Here is a 10,167-nt window from a genome sequence, read left to right on the forward strand (position 1 = left end):
TAACGATAGTGAAAGATGGAAAGGTGTGATGATTTTCCCACTTAAAGATTAGTTGAACTCTAAGATCTCTAATCAGACTTCTCTAAGACTTGATGGAGAGATACAAAGCTAAACGACACCATTAAGCCTTATGAATTATCAATTGAGGTTATTTCATCCTACTTTGTTTGTAGAGTCATCTCCAGATGACTTGAAGTGGTGAGTCGGTGTGTTGCAGCTTGGGTCAGCTGTTGTCAGCTGGCGCTGTGCTCTGTGGCCTCCCAGTGGGTGTTATCCGCTCATGAGTGTTGAGGGAGCTGTGAATTTGGGTGAGGCAACGGTTTCCTCAGGTAACCTGGGGTGTTGCCAAGTCACCACAGCAGTTTGTAGATAAGGAAAAAAAAGCCGAGTTGACAGTTTTTCTGGGAGATGTCTTGATCCATTACGGAGTGGGTTGTTACAAATAATTCCATTGGCCGGGCAAAATCACTCAAAGTTACAAAAACGAAAGAATGTTAAAACTGAAGTTGGCTTTTCATTAAAGTTAAACTCAAACTGGGTGCAAACTGGGTGAAAAGAAATAAAACATTTAGTTAAAAGTTAAAGTTTAAACTAAGAGACATATGCACTGGCCTAAAAAGGTCTGACGAGAAACAAGGGCTCAGAGATGCTGTAGACGTCTCTCTGAGGACAGCAGAAAGACAGAAAAGATTTTTGAGACCAGGCATTGGCTTGTTTTATTGTCTTGAAAGTAGGAGTGTGCTTTGGGGTCAGATTGCCAAACCCACTGCCAAGAGAAAGTGACATGCCTAGACTCTACTCTAGACTGAACAAGACGTGGTCATGTCTTGATTAACCAAAATTCACTTTTGGTAATTACTTAAACCTAAGTTAATCACACTCCATCATTCACCATGGCTCATCACTTTCAGCATACATCACACGATCCAATATGATACTCTAGCATCCAGAAACAACACACATGTAATGTAATCAACAATATCAATACCTGGATTAAACAAATTCTATTTTATTACTACTGAATATCAATTCCTCACTTATCAAAAATATAAATGTCTAATACTTAGCAAATATAAGGTTAGAAAAGCACAATAAAGAAACTGCAGATACATAAACATATTATACCATTTGTTGTTCAAAAATTCTACTTCTACTGACCACTGGAGGGTAGTTTAGTCATACCGTAATGTGGAACGTTTAACCTATAAATGAATAACTAAATCATTTTGAATCACATGAACTTCAGAGTTAGACTATAATGTTGTATACTATCCCCAGATCAACAATTTCCGGCTTACAAAATGATTATATCCTCACTTCACAGTCATTACAAACTTTGCCTTAAACACACAGGACTTAATGAACTCAAATTCAGCAATGCAGCATAATTTAGGGTTTTGGTCTGGTAAATTTCCTAATCTTGAGATCATGCCAGGGTGAGAAGGACAGATAGAGGGGGGTAGGTGTATGTGTGTGTGTGTGTTTGTGTATGTGTATGTGTCTGTTACCACAGACAGAGATGTAGAAAAGAAAGAGAAAGGAGGCGGTAAATGGGAACCAATGACAGGATTGCCTTAATCCTGTCAAATCTGAAGAAGTGTAATGTCCTTACTTAAAATCCTTTATCGAGGAAATGTTCCTCTTGATGTTACCCTAAATTTAAGTGAGTCAATGAAAAAAGTGTGAGCATTCCAACAGTGTTTTACATCTGTTTCTCTTGACACAGTTTGGGTGCACAGTTGGAGTCTGTAGGGTGTCAGCCTGACACCTTTTATTGTGGGATTTAAAAGTTTGTTTATCCTGAAGGAAATTTTAAACAAAGTTGGCCATTTACTGACACTGATGTTGGCAAGCTAAACATTAGCTCAAAGCTACATACAATTAGCAAGTTAACTGAGCAGTGGTCAGGCATGTGTAGCTCTATAGATGTGCCCTTCATTGACAGCTATAACAGATTCTCTCCCTGATGTGCATTAGGAGCTTGGAATGTCTTAAAAGTTGGGCAGGTGAGGTTTTGCTCTAAAACAGGGTTTGGCCCAAAGAGTGAGTTTGTCTCAGCAGCTGTAGTTGGTAAATTATTGGTAATGTAAACATAGGAATAGTGTATAATGATAATTTTGTGTCATCGGGAAGCACAGCATATATTTGAAAGATTTGAAAGCAGCGTAAAGAGCAGGCATAAATGACAACAATGGGGAAGGACTATTGTATGTGTGATGACGTACGGTACAGCACTCTGAAAAACACCAAACTGACCTTATTAATGCAAAGGTTTCTAAGTTTGCTAGTTGACAATGGTCAGCCAGATTTGACAAAAACAGATAGCATGTTTGGATGGATTTTTCAAGCTTATGATATTAAATGTGTTTCATTATTGCCAGAGACTGACATTATAGTTTCAGTCCCTTAAAGGAAAGCTCTGCTTACATGCATCACTTGTTCTTCCGCTCTAAAGTCAATCACAGTTCTCTACAGCAACGCTTGTGATGAAATTTTCACAACCTCCATGCATCCTGCCCCTCTTCCCCTGCTGCTATGAAAGGCACCACTGCAGAGTGCACTCAGACCTCATGTTCATCATGAAAATGAACACACGACATTGAACTGTAATTAGGTGTATTCTAAGAGATGCACTCCGCAAGGAAAATGTCTGGGCTTCTCTATGAACATTTCACCTCTGCAATAAGCACAAGACACAGGTCTGTGACTTCTGTGGTGCAATACAACAGCAAGCTGATAGTCTCTGTTGTGCACTTAACAGAGCTGTGCCCCTGCTTGGTGTATTTGATTACTCCGATTAAGAGCGGTGATTATGGGGAGGGATGGGGCTGTGCAACTCTAATGGAGGGAATCAGGAGACAACCTGCCTTATGTTCCTGCCTCTGAGAATCCATTGTTTGGCATCAGCAGGTTTTCACGCTCTCAGGAAGCCTTTGATGTGTGTACACGTGTGTGTCTGTGGTCCTGTGCATATGCATAAAACTGCATAATGCTAATGAATTACTTGATGTCAACAGTACCAAACTGCAGAGGTGATTCACATCTTACTGCAAGCTGTTTTCCTTACTAAGGATCATACTCACATTTGCTTTATATTTCCTTACTTTTTAAAGTGTGTCATAAACACATTTCTAAAAGTTTTTTTTGCCTTGAAAGCGAAGGCAAAAATCATATTATTTTAGGAAGAAAATGAAGATATTTTCACATGAAGAGCAGGATTGGCCTTTTAGCAGAGACATTGACATCATGACATGTAATTGATATATTTTTTATCAATAAAAATTGTGGGAAAAGGGCCAAAACAGGGCTTAATTGAAGATTTTATGAGCTTTTGGGACCTATATTTAAAGACTACATCATAAGAGGTGGATGTCTGGAAAAAATCTGAAATATATTTAAAAAAAAATGTAAATATAAATGTATGGCAAATAGGGCTTGAAATGGCTCAATGACATAAAATAATAGTGATGCAAAATGTAACTTCAGAAATAGGGGGAACTAATGTGATCAAACTTCATAATGAAGGAACATTCAGGAACATTGGTTTGACCCACTCACCCAGTGCAGCAGTATGACTCACTGACATGTTTTTAATAGTTTTTGGATGACAACAACATCCCAGTGTCATTATTATTAGACGTTTTTTAAGTCTGGAGATTGTACATCTGTCTACCAAATTTTATACATCTACGTCAAATTTAAAGGTGGGGGCCAGTAGCAATACCAGCGGCTGCCGTTCCATCCTACACACACAAGGTGCGAGGGCCCTTGCATCGTTACTTGCTTTAATTTAAAAAAAAAAAAAAAAGTTTTATTTTAATTTGAAAAGAAAAACCTGATCAAGCCACTAAGCTACATGATTGGTTGTTTGCGTCACTATTTTTATTCATAGATGAATTGTACCTCTTTTTTTTTTTTGCCTTGCCTTGTTAAACTGTTTTACATTTTAAGTTATTTTTAAGCTTTTGTATTCCAGCATCATATGTTCAGATCTGTCAGTTAGCTTAAACCTGTCTGCCATAGAAGATGTGGCTGTATCAATCCTTTTTCTGTCTGAATTGCCCTCATTATGGAGCTTTTCCTAGAGATCACTTGTATTTTTCTGTGGAAGTCTTCAAATATGCGACTTCAAATGTGTGACTGGCAGTTGTTCTCATTGCTCAGACACATTCTCTGATCACAGTGCACAGAGAAAGAAAGCAGTACACCCTCAACAAGTGTTCTCTGTCACAACAATGATGTGGTTCAGCTCACATTATCTACATACCACTGTAGCTGTTTGTAGGAGAGCACTTGTACAGGCTGATAAATGAAAGATTCCAACATCTGTACATAACAGTACATGTATCGATAGAGGTTGTATCAGTTCATGATTTTCAATGCAGTAAAGAGTGTGTGATCATTATTTGGTTTTATTGATGTTATTGCTTCCACTTTGATGACTCTTGAGTGTAGGTTAGGATGGTGGTGTGCCATCTGGTTTATATCTGGTTTATTTACCACTAATTCAGTACCAGCAAAAACAGCAGGATAGCATGTACTGTACTTGCCCTCAACATTGCACTTTCCAAAGCAGTTGTGGTGAAGTAAAAGTAATAATTGTATCAGAATAACCTTTATCAGAAGGGTTTATCATGTTGTGAGCATGAAAGTGGTCAGAGATACAGTATGTGTGGCAGTATTAGTGTTTATTTGTGTGAGGATAAATGAATGAATTAAGTGTGCGATTTCATCATGAAGATATCAGATGTAGTGTTGGTGATGTGAAAGAGATGTTCTCAGAGTGAGTCTGTACAAGAGGAGTGATTAAGAAGTGAATTACTGTCAAGATGTAGATTGAGCCAGCCTGAGCTCTGTAGACAGCTGGTTCAGTCTTCCCTGACTGACATACTTTCATGACACCTGATCAATTGCAAAAACATCATTCTACCAGCAAACTGCTGCAACAGTCCAGTTGTCAGACATGGCAGCAAGGCAAATCTGTGTCTTCTCTGCTATCCATCACCAGTCACTGCATCATCCATCTTAGTGGTAGAGGGCCATCCGGCAGCCTGTCAATCAACGCTCACACCTGGCCTGTCTGTGGGAGGACAGTGCTGGCCACTCAGCTCTTTGAAAGGAATGGTGCTGTGGTTACTACTGGAGAACAGGGTATAGAGAGAGATAGATAGATAGATAGATAGAGAGAGAGAGAGAGAGAGAGAGAGAGAGAGAGAGAGAGAGAGAGAGAGAGAGAGAGGGAGAGAGAGAGAGAGAGAGAGAGAGACAGTCTGTATTACACCTGCCTTACTTCTGTTTATTAAAACATATTGACACTAGTGTACAACCTAAAGAGTGATCTGCAGCCTGCTCCAACCTTTGACTGCTGGACATACAATGTGGTGAGTTGCAATGATATTTTGTTGTAATTTCAAATTTACAGTACAACAGCAGACTTGTACTCTGTGTAAAGGGCAAATTATCTTTCAAACAGTTATATGTGGTTTTACACGCATACATTTAGACAAAATGACAAAATTCAAGGCACTAAATAGTTCACCTCCATTAGCTGTCCATGAGAAAACCTGTAGGTGCACAACATAACAGACAGAAAATATTCTCTTGTAATCACTACAATCAACAAGAGAACCAAATGCATGCAACTAGCTAATTAATTTAAGTAAAACTGATTCCTTGTTTTTTTGTTTTTCAGGTGAAAAGATGTCAAGACATTAATCACAACTTTTCACTGAAAAATTTTAAGACATTATAAAAAGGGTAGTAAAAAGCTGTGGTATAATGAGCATGTACTGTGGCTAAGACATGTAATGTCCTTTTACAGTTCTATCATTCCGCAGTGATGGTGGACAGTTTTTCCAACATGTACAATTAATGGGAACGTTCAAATTAATGTGAATTAAAAAACCTCTGGTTTGATTGCTGACTAGATTGAACAATAGTTTAGCAGTCTACTAACGCTGCATAGCAACTGCAGGCAGCCGGGAACTGCTTTCTTGTAAATTACTCTTGTAATGGAATTGTTATTTAATAGAACTGTTTTTATTGGATTGTCTATCATTTCTATATTGTAATATTTGGTAATCTGATAGTAGCACAAGTGGAAATACCAGAAATTCTGACTTGCAGCCTGATACAACACCAAGCAAGTGCACAGCAATTTACATCTTTGTACTCCCTCATGGCAGGGTTATACAGCTCTGGAAAGGTCATCACAGTGGTGATGAGTCACTCTTCCATCTTCACGGTTCCTTGGTAAACAGTGCTACGTGGTAAACAACCTGATTGCCCAACGTAACACCTTATTGGATGACATCACATTGCAATCCAGCAAAAGTTGAGCCTGGTTGTCAGATTTCTGAGAAAAAAAGTCAGAATTCTGACTTCAAAGTCAGAATTCTGCCCCCTACAGTTGTTGTCCTGTACACCTCCTGTGGAGGGAGAGAGCTCACAGAATTTGAGTCTGTAGTTACTCTTTAAGTAGAATATGACAACAGTTCTCTACAAATTAGCTTTATATGTCTGTTCTACATTAGTGATCTCCAGAGAGAGTTAATGGTATGAAACTGTAAGTCGCATTAAGCCTGCCTATGACTAATTTTAAATTCAGGCTGAATTTCAGCCAGATCGGTTGTCAAATCTCAAATCTAAAAAAATCCAATAAATGCCATACTTATCATTTACTATAGGAGATTATATTATGTATTTGTTTTGCTGTGAGTTATTTTTCTTGCCCTCAGATAATTTCACATCAGAAGTTCCACAGCAATGCTAAAACTGACCTCTGGGCTGATGTATTTTACTATAGGAATTGCATGAGAAATTAATCACAGCCCTGCCAGCAAGTGCTTCCATTGATCTATTGATCAAGTCATGTCCAGAGTGGAGAGGGAGGCTAGAGGAGAGTTATTGCTGGAGAACTGGGCTGAAAATGGCTACAAATTAAGACAGAGTGGAAATAATTGTTGAGTCTCATGTGTGGATAATGAGTAAGCAGTTGCTCGTGTGTTTATCTTGCTTTGAGTTGTATAATTTGCTCTGTGTTTAATTATCTGAGGGATTTTGATAGATTAGCAGGCTCACTGAGGAGGCCCAGCATTCAGAGGCAGATGATAGTGCTGACAACATCACAGGATGAGATAGTAGAGACATTGGACCAACACCACACTCATACCTCTCTGTGCTTTCAGACTATGTTAGTATTCTGTTTTGTTCCTGTTCTTGATCAGTGCTCAAGGTTAGGGACTGGTGGTCTCTACCATTGTAACTCTGGATATCGTTGGCCAGTGCTGTTAAATCTCAATTGATGTCAACTAGTCTGATTTAAAAACCTGTGGTGCATGATATAAATGGTGAGGGGGAAAAAACTCCAGTCTTCATGAATGACATGGTTTTACTATCTGAGGAGATTTTCCCAATTATCATTTTAAATCTCTAAATAATTCTGGTTTATAACAACCCGTGTCTTATTTTATCCGTCATTCCTCTCTGTAATATTAGCTACAGAGTCATCAACTTAATTTTCTGAGATCTGGGAGCTCATCATCACTAAAAAGATGTTCGATGGGCAAAGAAGATGAGTGGACAGATGATGAGACAGATTTTAAACACAATACCCCAGGTTCATCAAACTTATTTGGAAGAGATGATTTTGACTTACACTACTTGCGGTACTTGTGGACGTGCAGTTACCTGTGCAGTGACAATTTCTTACTGACATTTCAGGTGTGCTCACTCTTGGTTTGACCCACTATGTAGTTTTAGATTATCTGGATAAAGTGCTGGCTCGTTTACAAACTGATTAATTGAGAGTTCATGTTTCTTAGTTTCTGTTTGTCACACTTTGTTATAATGATGTCACTGTGGTTCCAGATCTTGACAAATAACTTATGTAACTTAAGTTAACTACAGTGTTGACTACGCCTCCCTATGACTGTAGTGTGGTTTATACTGTATTGGTCCGAATATAAGAAGGTTTTTTTTTTACCTGGAAATACATCTGAAAAAAGAGAGGTGGTCTTATATTCGGGGTCTAGACTTTTAAATGTGAATATAAATTCACAACAACAGATGGTGCTAAAAATCTGTAAAATAAGCTCTACCCTCCTGACTGAAACAAGCCACCATCTCACACAACTAGCCTACAGTGCCAGGGGGTCCAACAACTGTATAACAGTAATGTAACAACTTTTGTTGTCAACTCAACTACTTCACCGTCTCTTGTCTGCTCCTTGGAGCTCTATGTGAGCCCCACCCGCAGTGAAACAGAGGAGAGGAGAGAAACTCAGTGCGACTTGAAACAGTTCATCAGGATTGACACTTGAAGTGGCATGGAGCATGGAGTAGCATGGAGCTCACTAACACTTAACGTGACAGCAGTAATGTTGACCAACAGGATAGTTTCCAGTGTTCCTTTTGTGCTTGAAAGGTCAGTTAACAGTCCAGCTGGGAAAGACATCTGGTTCATCAGCCACGTTCATCAGATCATTTATTATTTTGGCAGATAATTTATTATTTTCAGATGCTGCTGTGTTAATTACTGGTAGTTGATAGCATGGTGCTGGCATTAAAACTTCTATTAGCTGATTAGCTGCAGGTTTAGTTGCAATACAACACTACAGCATCTTAAAATAATAAATTATCTTCCTTACCAGTTAGTAGATCAACTTAAGGTTTTCTGAATATTGATCATATGAACATAGCTGATGAACCTAAAACATCTTTTCCAGATGAACTTAACAACAGTTCACACACTTGTAATCCAGAACAGAACTGTGTACAGGCAATCAATAGCGATGTTGTTCAAGAGTTTGTGGAGCAAGGTTGAGGGTTTTTCCACACTTTTATTACCCTTGGGGCCAGTGAACCCAACAACACATATGTAATATAAATGTGTGTGGGAGGTGCACTCAATCAAAATATGTTTTTAACATGGGTCCTACAGATACCATACAAGAGGAATAAAACATACACAGGCCATTCAGAACAAGACTGACAAAATTCTGGTAATTAATGATAATTTAATTCTATTTAATGCTATTTACTGGTTTAAGCCATTGTTTTTAACTCGTAACGTGATAATGTGCTTCTATTAGTACCCATCCATCTTTCCATCCATCCATCCAGTTTCTACCACTAATCCGGGACCGGGTCACGGTGACATTAGACTGAGCAGGGGCGTCGCTAGGCCTATTTTAGGCAGGCTTTAGCCCCCCTAAAATGTTCTTTTGCCCCCCCAAAATAGATGTACATTATTAGTTTAAATCACCAATAGTTTTTTCTCATTCATTTTTCATTATAGTAGTGTACCTAACACGCCAGGCACTAGGACCTGGGAGAGGCTGCTGCTGCTCTAATCCAGTGTTCCCATTGGCTGTGCTGCCCGCTCAGAGCCCACAGTAGAGACTGTAACGATAGTCAGAAACTACTGAAGTTGTGACGAGATGTTGGCTAAAACTTTACCAAGACAAACATCATATACAGAGTGAAATAGTAAGTAGTAACAGAGTGAAGATACCAAGCTCCAATATGAATTTGTGGCAAATGATGGTCAATGTAGCGAGCTATCAAGCTGTTACTCATTTTTTACCTGCTTCATGTTAGCTAACTTTAGGTTTAAGTGAGGAAAAGACCAGAGGATAGGCTATATAACACTCACATTACACAGTGGAAAGTGCTTATATAATCATAGTTACAGTGATCAACTGCTTATATGGATCAAACAGCTCAGGACAGAGTCAGTCCTATACAAATGCTGTTTAAATAATTTGCTTATAGTAATAAATATATATGATATTGTAATTAGCGACTGCGGCACCATTACGACTGCGGGAGACGTCAGATTTCTGAGGCTCATCAATCTTTTGTCATCGCCTCTTTTCCGACTTTTCTTTCTTTTTAATCAAAAGTAGCATCTCATGTTTTATCCTTAAATTCTTTACAATGTATGCTTCAATTATGATATGACTCTCTGCAAAAGTGTTCATCATGGAGTTGATAGGCCTCCTTCAATGCTATAGCGCCCACTGTCTTCAGGCTTGATAATAAAGCTCATGTCTTTGGAAAGCTCTTGTATGATTAATGTCTCATTATGGCTAATGTTTGAGTGGAAGTCATCAAGGATTCTGGTAGTGCTACTAACCAGATCATTTGAATAGAAGGATTAGAAGA

The sequence above is a fragment of the Thunnus thynnus genome, chromosome 13 (assembly GCF_963924715.1).
Source record: "Thunnus thynnus chromosome 13, fThuThy2.1, whole genome shotgun sequence".
In the NCBI taxonomy this organism is placed as follows: Eukaryota; Metazoa; Chordata; class Actinopteri; order Scombriformes; family Scombridae; genus Thunnus; species Thunnus thynnus.